This window comes from Podarcis tiliguerta (genome assembly GCF_965153285.1).
Source record: "Podarcis tiliguerta genome assembly, chromosome: 9".
Taxonomy (NCBI): domain Eukaryota; kingdom Metazoa; phylum Chordata; class Lepidosauria; order Squamata; family Lacertidae; genus Podarcis; species Podarcis tiliguerta.
Genome location: NC_139542.1, coordinates 6,924,915 through 6,945,433, shown reverse-complemented (window position 1 = coordinate 6,945,433; position 20,519 = coordinate 6,924,915). Strand labels below are relative to the sequence as shown.

At 41.3% G+C, this 20,519-nt stretch overlaps 1 protein-coding gene across 4 annotated transcripts in view; it reads right to left on the bottom strand.

Annotated features, from left to right (window-relative positions):
- The window catches only part of CTNNA2 (catenin alpha 2), a 516,699-nt gene extending 498,224 nt beyond the window's left edge, over positions 1-18,475 (bottom strand). For 3 of the 4 annotated variants that reach the window (XM_083398284.1, XM_083398286.1, XM_083398287.1), the window contains exon 1: positions 17,945-18,269. The gene's annotated coding sequence lies outside the window, so the exon portion shown is untranslated. Of the gene's footprint in view, positions 1-17,944; positions 18,270-18,393 lie in introns of those variants that run through there. The other variant, XM_083398285.1, reaches the window with a different exon arrangement.
- Positions 18,476-20,519: the final 2,044 nt, after the last annotated feature.

The following is a 20,519-nucleotide window of genomic DNA, read 5'->3' as shown; positions in this document are numbered from 1 at the left end:
ATATGCTTCATTAAACACTCATCTTCACTTGGGAAAGCTAACCTAGTCTTATTCTACCGCAACTGGTGAAAAAGATTTAGAGATTTAAAGATTTAGTTATAATTTCTGATCATTTTGTTCGTCTATAAATAGTGTTTAGTGCCATTGTTACTGGCCATCGTGTTGTGTTATTTTGTTCAGCATGTCTATATTGCAACACGGGGGTCTATTTATTTTCTTAAAGGCAATCCATTGTCATATTTTGTTGGGATTTTATACTAGCTGATTGGTTCTTATTTCCTGTGTGTATCTCTTTTATTATTATTTTTTGTACAGGCACATTTCGCAACTACCTGCCACAACATAACAGTTCTCCCCAGTGTGCTAGATTCTGTATTATGCTTCTTTCTGGGGTTGGAGGTGGGTGTCTTACAGTCTATTAGAGACTGATCAAAGTTGTAAGATCTTAAATTTATAGCAGAGGACGTTTATGTGGCAGCAGACAGCAGAGGAGAAAGAAACAATAGTAACTAAGGTCAATTTTGTCAGATTTTAGAGTAATTAAAGGGGAGAAAGTTGACTTGATGAAAAGGCTATTCCTGGCAAAGGAGTCACACAGCAGAATATAAAATAGGAATAGAAGAGAGAAGTAAAGGACAGCAAGAAGACGACTGTGGTAAGAGCAATAAGAAGCTAAGCTGTCACTGGTGAGGAAAGATCTGTGAGTATAAAGATTAGAAACTTCATGCATATATAGAGAAAGCACAAAGACTAATGCAGAGAGTGATTTCTCTAGCTTTGGAGCCACAGTTGTAGACACTTTTAGACTACATTTCTCATACACTAAGCTGTCAAAAATCGTACAAATGATTAGTTATCACATTGACTATGATCATTTAGACACCAATCACGTTTTGCCCAGGTCAAACACAGATCCCAGTAGTGTCAATGATTCACTCCTAAAATGCACTGCATAGCAATATTTCCTTGTCCTGAAAAAGATTATATTCTGCACTGCTTGAATCATATTCTAGAAACTCCAAAGTGTCTCATCATGATTTCTATACCTCAGGCCACTCACAATAGGCCCCCCTCCCCCACAACCTCTATGGGGAAATATTAGGGCTGCCACAGTAATAACATGTCAGCAATTCTGCTATAAACTCAAGTCTGAAGCAGAGTTGTAAAAATTTGCTTCGGGCAGAAACTTGGCCTGCAAGTATCAGCCCCAAAAAGAAGCTGTACATGTTTTCAACACATATTTATTGGGTGTTTATGTTAAAGGAGTTTGAAAGAGAAAGAACAAAATAATGATAACGCTTATGTAGTTTCTTTACTTGATCACTGTGGTTGGAAATAAATCCAAACTCTCCTTTCTTACTTGTCTATGTGATATACACTACTATACTTCCAAGTTTGAAAGCTATAAATGAATGAGTTTGTGGGTGCCAGACACCCTAAATTCCTGGGTCTAAAAGGTGTTAGTCAGTGCTTGGAGTGTTAAAACTGGGTATGCAGACCCAATGTGTATTAAACCAGAGCCATGTATATCAAACTGTGTGCTAGACAATGTTAATCTCCTAGAATAGGCATGTGTTAAGAGCTAATTAAGTTAGGCTGAATGTTGAATAGATCAGTTTGGAGTGGTACAATGTAGAAGTAAGTAGCAGGGTGGAGAGAGAAGATGGTGGCTGTTGTCTGTTAGGACCCAGAGCTGCACCTAGTGATGTGAAATTCTCAAGAATAATCTTTTGGAAAATATTATCGAGAATATTCTTGATTAATGAGAATATTAGAGAATTTTCATTTAAAATAGGAGAATATTCATTTTAATGCATTGAAAATGATATAATTAGTTAATACACATGTTTATTCATGGGTAAACATGTTCAGATGGCAACCAAAAACTGTACAGATACTTTTATTCAATGGGGCAATGCAACGAATTCACATTCTTTGCTTCACATTCACTATATGGCCAAGGGTACAGAACTGCTAAGAATAAAGTCACACCAAAATAGGTGAAGGGAGGCTATTACATATATAGTGGTACCTCAGGTTACATACGCTTCAGGTTACATACGCTTCAGGTTAAAGACTCCACTAACCCAGAAATAGTGCTTCAGGTTAAACAGAAATCGGGCTCCGGAGGCACGGCAGCAGCAGGAGGCCCCATTAGCTAAAGTGGTGCTTCAGGTTAAGAACAGTTTCAGGTTATGTACAGACCTCCGGAATGAATTAAGCACTTAACCTGAGGTACCACTGTAAAGAAAAGGGTGGGCGAGCCTTTAGACCAGGCATAGGCAAACTCAGCCCTCCAGATGTTTTTGGCCTACAATTCCCATCATCCCTGAGGTGCCACTGTAGTTGAAATACATACGAATTCAAATGTTCATCAAATTAAATGAATAGCATTTTTAAAACTAAAAAAATAATAAGATATGTTTTCTGTAGCTCACATTTCAGAACTGCCAATGGTGAATGACACAAAGCCCAGTAATGTAACTGGATCAAAAAAAATTATTATTATTCATTACCTACACTGGCAATATCACAGCTTGACTTATTATTTAATAGATTTTTTAAATGTGGGTTGTAAAATTGGTTCTTACATTAGAATTTACAGTTTGTGGAGAATATTCTCCGGAGAATTTTCTAGCAAAGAATATTCACAAGAATATTCTCAATCTCAACAATATTCTCCAGAGAATATTCTCACCTCACATCACTAGCTGCACCTATCAAAAAGGCAAGTTCCTCTTGGAGTATAATGCTGGGAACCCCTCCACTGCAGGCTTAGGTTGTATATATGTGTAAATAAACCATATATCATCAAGACACCACAGGCTCTGCTGTGCCTCATTTTCCAAACAGAAGCATGGTCTCTGGGTAAAGCACACCAGAACCCCTGGAATTTTGCACTGCTCAGAGATTGGGGTGGCATGTAACTGTATATACACATGTATGAAATTTGAACCTAAATAAAGCTATGGAATCAACAGCCCTGTACACCTTGTATAATCAGGTATTTGGTACAAGATTCAACTTCTAAGGCATCTTCACTTTATCCCCCCCCCCCCCCCGTGTTGTTAAAGCAACTAAGTTGCTTCCAAAACTAAGCTACTCTCAGCTTTGTTTCACAAATGGTCCAGTATGGGGTAAACCTAAAGGTTTCAATGTCCACTCTGTTCAGGTAACATCTATGAAGGCATGAATAGGAAAGCAGCAATGGATAATAGATAAATGCACAACAATAGTCAATGGTACTTTTATTAGAATTGCTAGAGTGTGAGGGGAGGTAAAATTAACAGAGCTGTAGTTAACACATTAAAAACTGCTAAGGTTTTTAAAAGTTCCCACTTTTCACATCAACACCATAAAATCCTTGGAGGGTAAGAAGCAGCTCAGTCAGCACTAGAGCTTGACCAAAGGTTTGCAACTTGAGGATAATTAACACCTTTAGTTCAAGCATCTGGAGAACCAGTCACTGCTGTCCCAAATCTACTCCATTGCCTGAACTTGGTAACCTATTATGTGTATGTGCTTTTGGGGAACCTTTTATTTTTAGAGCTGATCCTTCGGTGCAAAGGGTTCAGAAATTTTCCTGTAAAATGCCACTATTCCAAGGTTCTCCCTATCCTACCAATCTATCAGCTGCATTCTGCAGTAACTGCAGCCACAAAAAAACAAAAGAAAGTTTCTGCCACCCCCAGCCCCTTTATAGGAAGTTTTTAGATGCTTATTTTCCCAGAACAGAAAAACAAAGAAAGAAGTGAGTCTCAAAAAGGTGAAGGATCATTTATTTCCTCTGCCCAACATGACAACAATATGTCTTCCTCAAGAGTAATTGTTACATGCTATTATATTCACAAATTCACTTTTCCAGAGTTCTAGTTTATTCTGGATGTTTGTTAGAGAATGTACAGTAAGAGAAACTGCATTATGATAAATATCCTGTGTGAATGAGAACACCAAAAGGACCTTTTCGAAGCAGAATAATATGTGACTATTGCCCCCGAAAGAAGACATTTTGCTGACAATAATGTATTTGAATACATTTTGGTCCAAGCACAAGTTTAAAGTTCACCTGTTTGTTTGTTTGTTTCCTGGCAATTTTGATGGTATCTTTCTTCTCTTTCTACCAATATTTTACAATGCTCCTTCAGGACAACTTGGGTAGAATCATAGAGTCGTATGAATCATAGAATCATAGAGTTGGAAGAGACCACAAGGGCCATTGAGTCCAACCCCCTGCCAAGCAGGAAACACCATCAGAGCACTCCTGACATATGGTTGTCAAGCCTCTGCTTAAAGACCTCCAAAGAAGGAGACTCCACCACACTCCTTGGCAGCAAATTCCACTGTCGAACAGCTCTTGCTGTCAGGAAGTTCTTCCTAATGTTTAGGTGGAATCTTCTTTCTTATAGTTTGGATCCATTGCTCCGTGTCCGCTTCTCTGGAGCAGCAGAAAACAACCTTTTTCCCTCCTCTAAGTGACATCCTTTTATATATTTGAACATGGCTATCATATCACCCCTTAACCTCCTCTTCTCCAGGCTAAACATGCCCAGCTCCCTTAGCCGTTCCTCATAAGGCATCGTTTCCAGGCCTTTGACCATTTTGGTTGCCCTCCTCTAGACACGTTCCAGTTTGTCAGTGTCCTTCTTGAACTGTGGTGCCCAGAACTGGACACAGTACTCCAGGTGAGGTCTGACCAGAGCAGAATACAGTGGCACTATTACTTCTCTTGATCTAGATGCTATACTCCTATTGATGCAGCCCAGAATTGCATTGGCTTTTTTAGCTGCCGCATCACACTGTTGGCTCATGTCAAGTTTGTGGTCAACCAAGACTCCTAGATCCTTTTCACATGTACTGCTCTCAAGCCAGGTGTCAACCATCTTGTATTTGTGCCTCTCATTTTTTTTGCCCAAGTGCAATACTTTACATTTCTCCCTGTTAAAATTCATCTTGTTTGTTTTGGCCCAGTTCTCTAATCTGTCAAGGTCGTTTTGAAGTGTGATCCTGTCCTCTGGGGTGAGGGAGTGAAGTGCATTGTCACAATAATAATATCCCTTTCTTTGTGTAACCTGACAGAACGTGTTGGTGTGTGTTAACAAAATAAAATAGGTGTCTTTTAAAATCTGCTGTCCATAAAATACTGCTCAATAGAGGCTACATTAACTATGATGCTAATCAGTGCTTTTTTTCTTTAAAAATATCAACCCCAGCCAGCATAGTCAGTGGTCGGAGGTGATAGGAGCTGTAGTCTAGCAACACGCGGAGGGCCGAACATTCCCCACACCTGCCTTCAGTACTTTACACACTCCAAAATCAGTACTTACAAAGCAACTGCAATTCCACACCACAGCTGCTTGGCTTTCCTCATAAAGCACTAAAGAGCATCTTTACAAAATGGGTTATATTATCATTATTATTTATTAAATTTCTATACCATCCTTCATCCAAATATATTACCCTGCAGCTCCTCCCTTCACCAGATATAGTATTAACATAAGCACTTATTAGCCATGCTGCAGGCATAAGTTTAATATTTGCCCGTGTGCACATTAATATGTGCTCATGAGTGCTCTGTGTACACAGAGAGGATCAACACCTTCAGCCAGTAAGATGCTACAGATTTAAATTATGTTTTCTAGGATTCACACCCCTCCCACAATTTAGTTCAGTGTGTGAAAAGGCTTAAAAGTACATGCTCACATTCTTTCTACTTATGTCCACCAATAATGATGCATCTGCTCTATAATGATTTGCATATTGTTATGACATGCAGTAAGTCTACCCCATGCTGATTTCAATTTGACTTATAGCTATCCTGTGTGTTTAAAAGAAAACAAAATTTTACATCTATTTTATATCTGTTGGCTTAGGAACTTAATTTATCTTTAATTGTTATTTTTATGTTTTCTTCAGCAACAGCAAGTTCTTCCCTTACATTTATTAATGCCCTTACATGCTGTTATCTTCTTCACTTACAAAAGAACAGTATACTTTTTTTCTCACAAACAAATATTAATGAATGTAGCATTAATATGGAAAATAGAAGCTCATGAAAACAGCGCCAGGAATGAGGTTTACTGGGTGATTTTCATTCAGTCACTTATCTCTCTGCCTAATCTACTTCAGAGAATTGTTATGAGAATAAAGAAAGGTGGGAAAGAATCAGAAATACTGCCTTGAACTCCTTGAAGGAAAGGTGAGATATAAACACAATGTGTTTTTGCTATTAACAGTAATAAATTCTCACGCAGAATAGAACTGAGTTGAAAGTGAGGAACTATCTGCACAGAACAAAATCTACTTCCACAATCTGTGATACATGCTTTCCCCAGAAAGAAAACAGTCAGCAACTTCACCAAGATGTTACAAAAGGCACTCTCCACTGTTGAATAAGAAGCAGAAAAAACTAAGATAGCCTTTTCAATCACCATCACAATCCAAAAGTACCATAACCAGGAATGAAAGCAATAACTCCAGTATATTTAGCTGGCAACGCAATTCAGGTTTCACTTCCAAAGTGTGCTATCGATAGAAACTGCCACATTAGGGTAAGTTTTAACTATTTACACTAGTAGTTTTAATTTGGCTTCCATTCTCAAGCTTCATAAAATCGAAATGTCAGGACTCTGATATGGAAAATATTATTTCCATCACTATCTATTCAGCATTTGGAAAGAAAAAGAAATACAGTGGAACCTCGACTTATGTACGCCTCGTCTCGCAGATGTTGCGTCCACAGCAAACCCGGAAGTAAACATGCGCGGAAGCAGCTTCTGCAATCTGCATGTGCACAGAAACGACAGCCACGGAATGCGCATATGCAGAAGCGTGCTACTGCCGAATGCACACACTCACAAGACGCCTCTTCTAGCATCCCGTTTCGACAAGCGGACAAACCTCCGGAACGCATTAAGTCCGTAACTATAGGTTCCACTGTAGTGATTGTTCTCTAATACACTCTTACATTTTAAGCACTTACCTGGCCACCACTGGTAACCAGGTATTCCATGTAAGTTAAGGCTTATCCACACTTAACCTTTAGCCCTGCTCTTTCCATGCACAGGTTTGCACTTTAACGCTTGTTCTTCAAGCAGTTTTCTCCCTCCCCGCCAATCTTCCCCCTCAAAAAATCCGCTTTTTAGTGCTCAGTTGGAGCAAATGTAAATTCAGGTTTTCGGCAGTTTGATATATGCCCCAATTGAGATTTAAAGAGAGGGTTTTCGTGGAGAACACTCTGGAGGGGGTGAAAGGGGGTGCTCAGACATGGAGCTTTAAATCGTGGGCAAAGCATGGAATAGAACACTCTGCTTCATTGTCCCAATTGGTTTCCTCAGTGGTTACAAAAAGTGGCTTCACTTTCTCCACAATCAGTACAGAAGCTGCCAGGGCTGGTGAAGCAGAGTGCTCTATGTCCACTTCGCCAGCCTGATCTGTGCAACTGCCACCAGGCCTGACTCCAGCCATGCGCACTATATTTGTCAAGAATAGCTTTAGGTGGGCCGAGAACCACTTTGGTCAAATGGTGGCAGAAATGGCTACAGTCGACTGGAAGCCACTCCCCTGAAATGCAAAATATGGGACAGGGGAAGAACCCCTTTCTGTTCCACCACCTGGTAAGGAAAGGACAAGAGGACAGCAGCAATAAAGGCAATGCAGTGGATTGGAGGATACCTCTAAGCTGGGGGTAAGGGAAAAACCCACCTGCCTCTCTTATGTGTAGAAAGGAGGCAAACGACATTCAGTAAAACAAGTGTTGAAGAAACTGATTGTGAAAAGATTTACGGCATATTCAAAAGATAAATTTAACTGCTGTTTTACTTAAATATCTCACACTTTGTACTGTACAAGAAATATAGCACTGGAATATGCTGGCAACAGTGCTGACATTTTGTTCCTATAACCAACGGGTTATTTTTGCTTCAAGGTTAAATAAAAAATGTCAGTGGGAAAAAAAGGAATATATCACTTATATTTGATTTTTGTTTTTAAAATGCTATCATATCTTCATAACAGTAGATGTTTTAATCACTGCATACAAAATATATTGGGTTTTCAAAACACTATACAGTTCTGAAAAGCAGTTCTTCCAATACATTATCTTTCTCTGGAGTAGAGTATCGATTAGTATAAAATAATAAAAGTATTTCTGGATATACCACATTTGTGTCCTCCTAGTCATACAGAACCTATCAAAAACAGCAGACATAAATCAGATTATATAGGTATAAGAAACAGAAATAGAAATGGTAAGATGATTCATAACAATCAATAGAAGCTGGTGGAAATACCCTTCCCCATACACAAATGTGAATGCTGGAGCAATTTGGGGGCCATGTCATAATGCCAGGCTTCAAAGCATCTTCATTATACATGTCCATACTTATTAACATTTTAATGCTAGGCAACTAAGTTTGGAATCCTATGAAACTGAAATGTTAAAACTTAAATTTCAAAGTTAGAATAACATGCACAATACTTGGAAGCAGTGTACAACATTGTATCAATTCACAGACACACTGGATAATCCAGAAAAGATTCCTGCCCCATGGACTGAAAATGTATGGCAAATCATCCCAACCCAAAGGCATGCCTTTTTTCCTGCAGAAATCAGAGCAAGACAGTTGTGGAAACAGTTAGTTTCATCCATTTTTAAGAGTCACATTAATTTGTTGTGCACATCAGCAAGTATTGATGTATTTAGTTATACACTCAAGCCATCTTTATATACATAATATTTCAGACGAACCAGTTTTTCAGACTACTGTTTTGTTAAGCTGTACAATTATTGTGGAAAAGTCTATAAGCTCAAGTCAAAGAACTAAAAAAAACTCAGCAGGAGGTAAAAAAAAGCACATTCAAACGAATTTTGAGAAGAGCATCTCAAATGTACATTACCAGACTTGCAATTTTTAGCATACAAGAGCTCTGCTAAATCAGGCCAAAGGCCCCCTAGTACAACATTGTACCAGATGTCTATGGAAGGCCCACAAGAAGGACATGACTGCAACAGCACTATCCCCACTTGTGATTCTTAGCACTTGGTACTCTGTGCCTCCAAAACTGGCTATGTACCAATTTGACAGGTTCTGAAAAAGGAGACTAAGACCAAAAGCAGGAAGGAGGAAATGTTGGCCTCATGGACAAATGCAGTCTGCTGTGTACACCACAGCCCACAGTCTCTCCTCCATGGGCAGTACCACACTTCCCTTTCAAGAGCCACTGCTTTCCCATCCCTTGCCATTCCTGAAAAGGTGTGCTTTGTCAGGAGCTACTTCTTCAAGGCACCTCATGCACCTTAAATCAGCAGCTCCTAAAGCTTCCCTTGCCCCTCATTCTTCTGTCAAGAAAGGAAACGGCAGTGAAATATGCAAATTGTGGAGCCAAAAGCTGAACAAAATGAGACAACAGAGATAGACAGGGAAAACTGATGGACAGTTAGCAGAGAACAGGGTGACAGGGAGAGAGACAACAAGCAGGATGGCCAGGGAAATGGGATATGAGAGAGCATGTGATGATCTCTCACTAGATCATGCCTCCCTCTGGTTGTCTTTCTCAAGAAAGTAGTAGTATGGTCACAATGATGTAAAACAGAGAGCTGGGAGATAGTGGCTCTGGCCTCACCCACTGCTGTTTTCAATCGCAGCCCAAAGAAATGCAGAAAACAGATGTGTTACAAAGCATATCCTTCAAAATCTAAGGAAATTTTGCCACCAATGTATCTCAAATCTCTTTTAGAAATTAGAGATTTAGTACAGGGCAATGTCCTTGCAACCTCTGTACACTGAAGGAAAAAGAAAGATGACTCTTCTTTCACAATAGTGTTTTTCTGGCCCACATAGAACCTGGCAACCTTTTCCTCTTTCAATGTGGCTTTAGCAACAGTAAAGCTTATAATAAAAACTGCAAACACTATCCTTAATTACTCACAGTTTAAGATTAGAAAAACTGGAATTTTAAAAAAATCGCTGCCCAATTGATTTCTTCCACCTCAACTACAGATTAAGTACTTAGAAGATCTCAGTGAGGAAAATTTCTTTGGGACATGTAATCCTTTAACAATTTCTTGCCTAGCTGACTGATTGTCAGCCAACCAAAGAACAAGCTTTGTGCATTTAAGCTGTCAGGAGAATACCTGGGCATGCTTCCACCACCATTACACTTCAATGTCATTTCGTGATTTGGTGGACTGAGGAGAATTATTAGGCTGGAGGTAGCCTGTATTCTTGCATGAATACTTGGGGTCTGGAAAAATCCAGGCTGGAATTGCCTGAAAATAGTAGACAATGCAAATGAGCTCAGACTGTTTCTAGAGCACCAAAACGTGGGAATGCAACCCCCATGACATACACACACACTATTAAACACAAGTTTTAATGTTCACAAAAAATAGGGAAACATGTGGGCATAACAAAGCATAAACATACTTTAGTTTACAGCAAGGACCTTTATTTCACTTATTATTCTTATTTATGTGATTTATATACCAACTTTTATCCAAAGATTCCAGGGTGGTGTACAACATTAAGAACATAATTAATACAGTATAATAATAAAAACATAATACAGAGCCTAATACTACACAGCATAATAATAAAATAATAATAACTGCTCCCCCCAAAAAACACATTTAACAGGCCATAGATTATTTAATGGCCAAAGGCCTGAGTAAATAGAAATGTTTTTGCTTGGTGCCTAAAGGCATGTAATGATGGTACCAGACAAGACTCTCTGAGGAAAGCATTCCACAGATGAGTAGCCATGGCAAAAGGCCTGTTCTCATGCTATCACCCTCCAAACTGCTCAGGGAGGGGACATAGAGAAGGGCCTCAGATGGCAAGCGCAGAGTCTGAGTCGGTTCATATGGTGAGAGGTGGTCCTTAATGTCCTGCAGGCGTGAGCAGGGTAATGAATCTAAGGCCATGTACACTCTAAGCTTTTAAACACATTCAAAGCACACTTTCCTCTCTCAAAGAATTCTGGGCAATGTAGTTTAACTTTCACAGAGTTAACAAACTACAGCATCCAGAATTCTTTGAGGGGATAAAAATGTGCTTCAAATGTGCTTTAAATGTATAGTGTGTATGCAGCCTAAATAAACTACTAACTCCACCCATTCTCAAATTTGTGGTACTTTAATATGGAACATCACTGGGTTAAATAATTCCCTCCAGCTACAATCAGTAACTAATTATCACAAGCCCAATTGTTCTCTACAAGTTGAGAAGCCCTTAGGGACAGGTAAGGTCAGAAGGAAGAGCCTGTTCAGAAAACTTTAGGAATCAAGTTGGCCTGGTGTGGCCAATGTGGAGCTCAGTCAGCAAATCATCCTTCCCTCTTCAATGAGTTCTTAATAAGTGCAATCCTATGCATGTCTAAACCCCACTGAGTTCAATGGAACTCACTCTCAGGTAAGTGTATACAAGATTGTAGCCCAAAGAATAAATAAGTGTTTAATGAGTTGAACCCTCTAATGTCTACACCCACATTCTATTCACAACACCACACTGATTTGACACAGTATATACCGTAAGTCATTGAAATCTTTTCACCTTTAAAAAGGAGAGACAATAGCTATATCTAATATTACACACACACACACACACACACACACACACACTATAGATCAGAGGTAGCCAATATGGTACACTTCAGATGTTGTGGATCATAATAATAATAATAATAATAATTTATTATTTGTACCCCACCTATCTGACTGGGTTGCCCCAGCCACTCTGGGCAGCTTCCAAAAGAATATAAAGAACACACAATACATCAGAAATTAAAAGCTTCCCAATACAGGACTGCCTAAAAGTCAGGTAGTTGTTTATTTCCTTGACATCTGACGGGAGGGCGCTCCACAGGGTGGGCACCTCGACCCAGAAGGCCCTCTGCCTGGTTCCCTGTAACTTCACTTCCCGCAATGAGGGAACCGCCAAGAAGGCCCTCAGAGCAGGAGCTCAGTGTCCGGGCTGAACGATGGGTGGAGAAGAACCTTCAGGTAGACAGAGCCGAAGCTATTTAGGACTATAGCTCCAGAGCATGGTTTGCACCTGCTCCTAGATTCATTCATTCATTTTATTTGTATTCCACTTTTCCATACACAAAATAATGCTTACCACGAAGAAAACAGGAATATGTTTCAAACAAACACTATGGAAACAATTTCATAATAACATTGCAAAACAAAAGCAATTATAATAATATACAAAAAGCAACATTTCAATACTATAAATTTAGCAAGTTTACTTAAACACCATGCAGCATCCGACAGCAAAAGTAACAAGAGTGCTTCACTGTTTCAACTTAGTCCTAGAAACACACCTCCCATAATGTTGCTCACAGTCTCTCTCCTGCAAACACTTGCAAGGCTTCCAAGAGCAAGGGATGGGTAGCTGGAAACACCACTTCTATGCATAGCGGTCAACCTTCCCATTTTGCGGGAAATTCCCTTATTCCAGCACCGTTTCCCACTGCTTCCCGCTGCTATCCCGGATTGCTAAATATCCTGTAGACTGTCCCTGGGATAGGTGAAGCTGCAGATCCCTTATTTTCGAGGCTGCTGATCCCTTATTTTCAAATCTGAAAGCTGACAGCTATGCTTCTATGATGTTGTTCTCTCTCAACCCATCAGCCATAAGTAAGGGTCAGTGGGTGTTTGAACCCATTTGGGGAGCCAATAGGGCATCCCTTTGTTAGTTATGTCCTCTTTGAACTTATTTTCTGAGCTCTGGGGAACTAAATGGAAGGATCAGATCCACATATTGTATGAGCTAAAGTTTAGTTTCAGAAAGCAGTGATGATCATTATGCCTAAGCTGAAGCCTGGAGAAGCAGAAAAGATACAGTTGAATCATTCCTGAATGCATGTACTGTATCATTTTTCCTACCATGCAAAGTTTGAGACAAGCACAGCAATGGGCCCTATATCATCCTTTGAAGATGGGTGTCTGGATGGTTGACAGTTCTCTGACCGCAGCACCCAAGGGACCCCTAGACGAGGACACTCTGGTTATTCCCTGTTCTAATTAACAGCAAGAAAAGGGAGAAAAATTATCTCTGTGGCCAACTGGAGCTTATGCTGGAACAACACAGATTTTTTTGTTTAATTGGGAATGAAATATTACTTTTATTCAATTTTATATTTGGGTACCTTTTGATTTTACATGTTTCCTCATCAGAGTTTAGGAATTATCTGTGTCTGTTTGATTAATCTAGGAAGCAGCTATTCAAGGGGGTGGGAATCTCCTATTATAAGCTCTGGGGTGAACAGAGGGTTCAAGATATGAACTGGGCACTCAGTATTATGGTGAGAGACATCTTTCCCTGTCATCTGGTAATTGCCCAGGTGTTTGCCTTTATAGTATATTGTTTTTATTTTACCCGAAATTTTCATTCCAGTTTAGAAATAAAAACCTTTGTTTGGGGCAATTAGTTAGAGACAGTTAGAAACGAGGTGGTTTGAAGGCTTTTTTGTCCAGGCCTGGACAGACTTTGCAACTTACTTTTGATAAGGAAAGCTGAAAGATTAAAGGATGAAAGGGAGGGAAGAGAAACAAAGAAGGCACAGGATCTTGGTGAAAGTCATAAATTAATGGAGTAGTTTTTAATGAGGAGAAAGTTATTCAGGAGTATAACAAGAGAGAGAAGTAATCAGAGTTTGGGGAAAGATTTTAAATGAGAGAGGTCTTTATACTGAGAAACACACAAAGAAGAGTTACCTACCCCTTACCTTACTTAGCTTTCTTTCCTTATTTCTCTTCCTTTACTCTGTGCACTGTCCCTCCGCCCTTGCCCAACAAAATCTTTCCTAAATGCTCAAGGTATACTGGCATGGGGTTTTGAGGAGATGGAGTGTAAGCTTTTTGCATTTTGCTTTTAGCCCATTTTCTTGAATTTTAGCCCATTTTCTTCTTTCAAGACAAGGTTCACAGGGAGTAGATTTTTCTTTAGCTCTTTCTCCTCTATTTTTCCATTTAATTTATTTATTTATTTCTCTTTCTTTCGTTTCTTGTTTCTTTTTTCTTTTTCTTTTCTTTTCTTTTTTTCTTTTTTTTGGCTCAAGGATTCCCCAGCTAGAGCCAGTGGACCTCATTCCAACAATTTGCCTAGATGTAGACCTCTTGAACATTTCATACAACAATGGGAGGAATAAGGATTTAATTTGGGGTTGCAGTGATTAACCTAATTTCATATTCACATTATTTACAAGGCACTTTCATTGGGAGATGAACACAGTTAACACTAAGAGTCAAATATTTCTATTTGAAACTGTGAAAACTTCCTAGTAACAGTTGAAAAAGCATGCTAATGGTAGCAGACAGCAAGTTCAAATGGGTGATGCACAACCAGCTAGCAAACCCTTCTGAATCAGTGGAGAAAATAACAGCTTGTTTGCAGCGGAGCAGGACACACATGCAATTCTTCTACAAAGAGAGAAACAAAAACAGGACAAAATTCATCCCCAGCTTGTTTCTGTTTGGGCACAAAGGAAGCTGTGTCTGTGCTTATGATTCTGGCTAATCAACTCCAACAGAATTCTAAGTGTCTGAAATGTACATTTAATGTGATTATCAAGGCACCATCAAGATTAGAAAATTAAATCCCACAGTCCTCAACACATCTTGGTGAGATGAACATACGAGTAAAGATGTATATGATTACACTATTAACACAGCCATTCTAACCAAAACAGGGGACTTATGGGAATTTCAACATCATTGGGGGCAGGCTTGGGCTACAGATCAGGCCACTGTACAGTGGTCAACAGCCCAAATCCGCAAGAAGGACAGCTGCCTACCTAGTCATCACCAAGAACACCAGCTGTAGTTATCCAGGTTCAGCACTCCTTGGAGGCAATCACCTGTCATATTAATCTCCCCACAATGCAGCTGGGTCCCTGACAGTGTCGCTCTAGGACACACTACCAGGTGTACAAAAACCTTTTGGGGGAATTTAATTGGCAGGAACAGAAGCGGTGCTGGCCAGCTAGATGAGTTTTAAAAAACAAACAAACAAAAACCTGCTGCTATACCCACCTGACACTACCAAGATAAGGGGAGGGTTCTCCTACTACTGAGGATCCCATCAAATCTAGCCCTGCCCCAGATGCAACTCATTGTACCCCATTAATCACATATATCCAAAACTGACCTACTGCATAGAAGTGCTATAGATAGTATTTTATAGAGTAGTAACTCCAACACAGAGAGATATCTTTTAAGTGAATGCAATGAAAACCAATGCATTGGTTGTACACTGCCACAGTGAGTTTCACATTACAAGTTCCACATTATGTTTGAAGACACTATACATCAATATTGCCTTACTAGCTTAAGGACATGCATGTGTACAGCTAATAGTCTTCCTATTTCAACCTTGTAAGATCATAGAATCATAAACTTGCAGAGTTGGAAGGTACCATGGGGGTCATCTAGTCCAACCAGCTGCAATGCAGGACTCTTTTGCCCAACATGAGGCTTGAACCCACAACCCTGAGATCAAAAGCCTCATCATGCTCGATCAACTTAGCTATCCAGAGTATATTGACATCAATCCACTTTGTCCTACAGTTTCTCACAAAATTGCATATATATTTCAGGGATTTGTAACAAACTTGACTCAACCACATCAGTGACACTACTGATGTCATATTTCTCATTTAACAATATTCCCCCTCTGCAAGGACACTCAAAATAAGAGTCATAACTCTGCCTTAAGAGTTCTGGCCCTGAAAGAACATTGAAATTTCATTCACATGGCCACCAACAGACCCCATAAATGCAGATGAAAAAGTCTCAATTCTAAAACCACTCACATGTGTAATAGGTTCTTACCAAACTGAACATGTCAATTAAGTTTTAATTTAGGGTTTTAATTTGTACATCTTGAGATGCCTTTACTAACAGTTGCTCACCGTGTTTTACAAAGATATAACTTGCTCTGTTTAAATATAGTTTAAATATAGTTGCAACATTAGACAAACCATTTTAAATTAAACACTTGGACAAGTAGCCATGATTATATACTTATTTAGTTGTTAATTATTATATTATTTATAGAATTTTGTTTTTATCAATGACGAAATGCCCATTTTATGCTCTTCCAACTAAGGAAATAAACATGATTTTTATAAAGCAGTTTTTAAAAATAGTGTAATGAATACGACCTATTCAGAATACACAATTAAGAACCCTGCCAATAATTTTGACAAGTTAACAGAATATAACATCTCTAAGGAAATATGTGCCAGCGGTTACACACAAACCCACACAATGCTGATTGTAGTATTTTGGAAATGTCAAAGTTCCAGAGTACAGGCTCAGGTTGACAAAGTACGTAATAAACTTCTTCATTCAATAGGCAAACTCAGAATGGAAATTTACGTGTAATATATTATCTAACAACACAGTTGAAAATGTCACAGTACTGCTGACATTATATTTGCTACGGGAAGGGCGAAATGGCAACACTCCCATGATACATATTAGAAGACACATAACCCAGCAGCTAAAATATGAACTGCAAGTTTAATGCCATCACCCTTTTCCAGCTGTGATAAGTCAAAGGTACACTGAACCATCAGAGAAGCAGCTGCCTACTAATTGTAGAGGTTTTAAAATCAAGCATCTCTTTTATGCCCACTCCTCAACACTGTCATTTTGCACAGAAGTCAACAAAAACTCAGCACGCAAAGTCTAACACAGTTCAGATAATACTCTACCAACATAATGCTCACAAATAAACACAATTACTTCCCATCCCAAAACCTCTGTTTATTAGATTGCTTGGAGAGGAAGATACTCAAACCAATTGGGTATAAATAACTCTATACCGTAATAACTATACTAAGTTATAAATTCATGTTATTTCATCATTTTCAACAAATGCCTTGGCGGGACCAGAGACCTTCTCAGGCTCAGATACAAAGCAGGTTGCCTGAAGTTGCTCAGAAGCTTAAAGAGGCCTAGAGGCAGCAAACGGCTGGCTTATCTTTTTCAACTATACTCTCTCTATTTCCTTTTTCCCAGTGGCATCTTACTGAGACAATTAAAAGCAGGAGGAGACTTTGTAATTTAGAGGCCGCCCAGCGACGAGTTTAAACGCATACACTGAACCATAAAACCGATGCCCAGAGAAAAGAAAATGTTGTATTGAATAAAGGACCGGCTAACATGAAAGGGGCACAAGCAAGCATCCCTTCCCTAGGAATAGGAGGAAAGGAGATATTTCTCTCTTTCTCTCTCTATTTCAGAAACACACACACACAAACCCCCAAAAGCTCCTCTGGTCCTCCCTTCTCCTTTTATACCCACACATATACAGTACACACACTGCAGAAAAATGACCACTTATTCAGAACAGGGGGAGGGGGGCAGGAGGGATGGATTCTCTGCCTGATTTCTCTCCCAAGCGCGCACACAGAGAGACGCATGTGAGAAAGAAGAAGAAGAAAGGGAAAGGAGGGAAAGAGGCGGTGGAAGGGGGGAATAAACACACACACACACACACACACACACAATGTGCATGTATGTGGTTCCCTCTCTCAGAGGCAGGAATTTTAAATCCTGCACATAGACATGCATTTTGATGGGGGGGGGGGGTTGGTAAGTGAGCGCTGTGACAGCCTGGCTGGCAAGAGAGAAAGAGCGTGAACACAAAGGAGGGAGGATGGATGGAGGGATGGAGGCAGGGATGCAGGAAGGGATGCTAAGGTAAGGATGGGGAGGGGGTGAAAGGTGGCAGCAGATGGAAGGCGGGGGGGGGAAGGAGGGAGTCGAGGGGGGGGCGGGAAGGAAAAGAGGGAGAGAGAGAGAGAGACGGGAGAAGGAGGGATGGGAGGAAGGTGCCAGGGAGGAGGCGAGACAGACGGGAGGATGAAAGGCAGCAGCAGCAGCAGGAGAGGAGGAGGGAGGGATGCAGGGGAGGCTGCTGAGCCCCGGCCTCACCTCCGCTCGGTGCGTGGTGGGAGAGCCGCCTCGTTCGCCTCCTCACGCCGGGCTTGTGGCGCCCAACGAGCGAGCGGGCTGCGCTGCCTCGCGAGGGCTCCCCTGGCTCTCCTCACGCACGCCAGAGAGCGCGACTGGCGGCGGCCAAGGCGGTCCCCGCCTACCTCCTCCTCGTCCTCCTCCCTCCCCGTCCTCCGCCCGGCCTTTCTCTCCCGCTCGGGCCCGCCTCCGCCTCCCTCCTCCTGGCAAGCGGCGGCGGCGGCGGCGGCGGTGAGGGAAGGGCCGACGACGCGCAGCAGCCGAAGGTTCCGCGAGCGCGCCTGCGCCGCCGGGGGAATAACGGCAGGTGGCGCCCGCTGAGGAGACGTTGCGGGGGGGGGGGAGGGCGTGCAGTGGGGGGAGGCACTCGCACTGCCGGCTCGCGAGCGTGGGGGGGGGGTGCTTGTTACCTGAGAGAACGGGCGAGCGGGGCCCGGCCAGAGGCCAGTGCGCAGGTGCCGCCGCCGCCTGTGGGGATGGCAACGGCGTTGCTAAGCGCCCGTGGCTGCCACGCGCCGCCCGTTACAAAGGGCGGGGAGGGGGGGGCGTGAGGCGGAGGGGCGGCCTGTGGGGCTTCAGGAAGAGAGAGAGGGATAAGGGTGTGAGGAAGGGCAAGTGGGTGGGGGAGGGTTAGGGGTGTAAGGGGGGAGGGGTGTGAGGGAGAGCAAGTGGGTGGGGAGGGTGGGCTGTAAAGGGGGAGGGTTAGGGGTGTAAGGGGGGAGGGGTGTGAGGGAGAGCAAGTGGGTGGGGTGTAAAGGGGGAGGGTTAGGGGTGTAAGGGGGGAGGGGTGTGAGGGAGAGCAAGTTGGTGGGGGAGGGTGGGGTGTAAAGGGGGAGGGTTAGGGGTGTAAGGGGGGAGGGGTGTGAGGGAGAGCAAGTTGGTGGGGGAGGGTGGGGTGTAAAGGGGGAGGGTTAGGGGTGTAAGGGGGGAGGGGTGTGAGGGAGAGCAAGTGGGTGGGGAGGGTGGGGTGTAAAGGGAGAGGGGAGGGTGTGAGGGAGAGCAAGTGGATGGGGGAGGGTTAGGGTTGTAAGGGGGGAGGGGAAATGTTAGAGATGCGAAGGGGAGGGGTGTGAGGAAGAACAGGTGGATGGAGGAGGGTTAGGGGTATGAGGGAGGGCAAGTAGGGTCGGGATGGGGGGACTGGGCAGCATTAAGTCCCCAAGCACCGAAGAGACTGTGTTGGGCACCCCACCCTCCCAATGTGCATTTCAAAATAAAAACCATACTAAGTAAAACAGAAAGTGTTAAATTCTTTTCTTTTTAAAATCATATTTTGGGGGGGGGGTGCGGTATCTTTGCTGGTGACCTAAGCAGGTGTATACTCTGTCTTACAGCTGAGGCAGGTGTGTGTGTGTGCGCGCGCAAGCGCATGTGTGCAAAAGCTTGGAGCCTACATACCTGTGCCAAGGCCCTACCAATTTATATCCATGCACATTCTCCTTCCATATGTCCCCTTTGTCCCCTTCTTCCTATACCTGCTAGTTTTAGGAAAATATTTATTTTGACGGGCAGGCAAACCTCTGAACATAGCAGAACTGTTACTGTATGCTTACGTCTTTGAGGGGGTGGAAACAAATACATGAGAATAAGTTATCTTTTAGAGATATGTCATCAATACTGGTGCACAGTCTTTCACATTATTATCCAAAGTGGATACTCCAAAGATTTACATGCGTTTCAAGTGGCATAAAATTATTGCCTTTGTTAGATGTGTAATCAATAGAACAAAAGCAAGTTTCCACAAATTTGTCTGCATCTGATCCTTTCCCCTACTTGTGGTTATGTATATTTACAGGATTTATATCCTGCTTTCCTTTACCACCAGCTGTTTGTATAGAAAATTTTAAATGCCCATTTTTAAAATAAAAATTAAACTATAAAAGCAAGTTATGGGTTATATATATATATATATATATATATATATGCAAAACCAGCATATGCTGAAAATAAAATGACATGTTAAAAGTGTAAAGACAAAAAAAAAAAATTAGTGGGTGTCAAAAGCTACAACAAAGGCATAATTTCTGACTATTTGGATGTTGTTGTTTGTGTTATATATGTTTATCTAACATAACAGGCTCCTGACAATATATACATGCATACATATATATACACACACACACACAAACACACACACATATATATATGCCTCCCTTTTCATCCTTCATTCCATCTTTTGCTTCATTTCCTATCTTGTGTCCTTTGCCTTTATTTCTGACCATTTCTGTTCCTTTCTTTGTATCCGTCATCTCTTGCATTCTGTAATCTACTCTATGGGGGAAAGTCTCCACAATTTGTTGTCATTTTTTTAAAAAAATTAAATGGTCAAAGGTAAATCAGTACAGAAAGAGTAGCATGCTCACCAATGTTTACTAATGCTTAATAAAAGTCATTAATCTACACTAATGCTTAACACCATACCCTGCTCATCAATAAATACACCTCAGTTTCAACCAATCATTCACATCATTGCAAAAATGTACCATCACTAAATACTGTGGTACTTTGGTAGTTGAACGCCTTTGATGTCGAACAG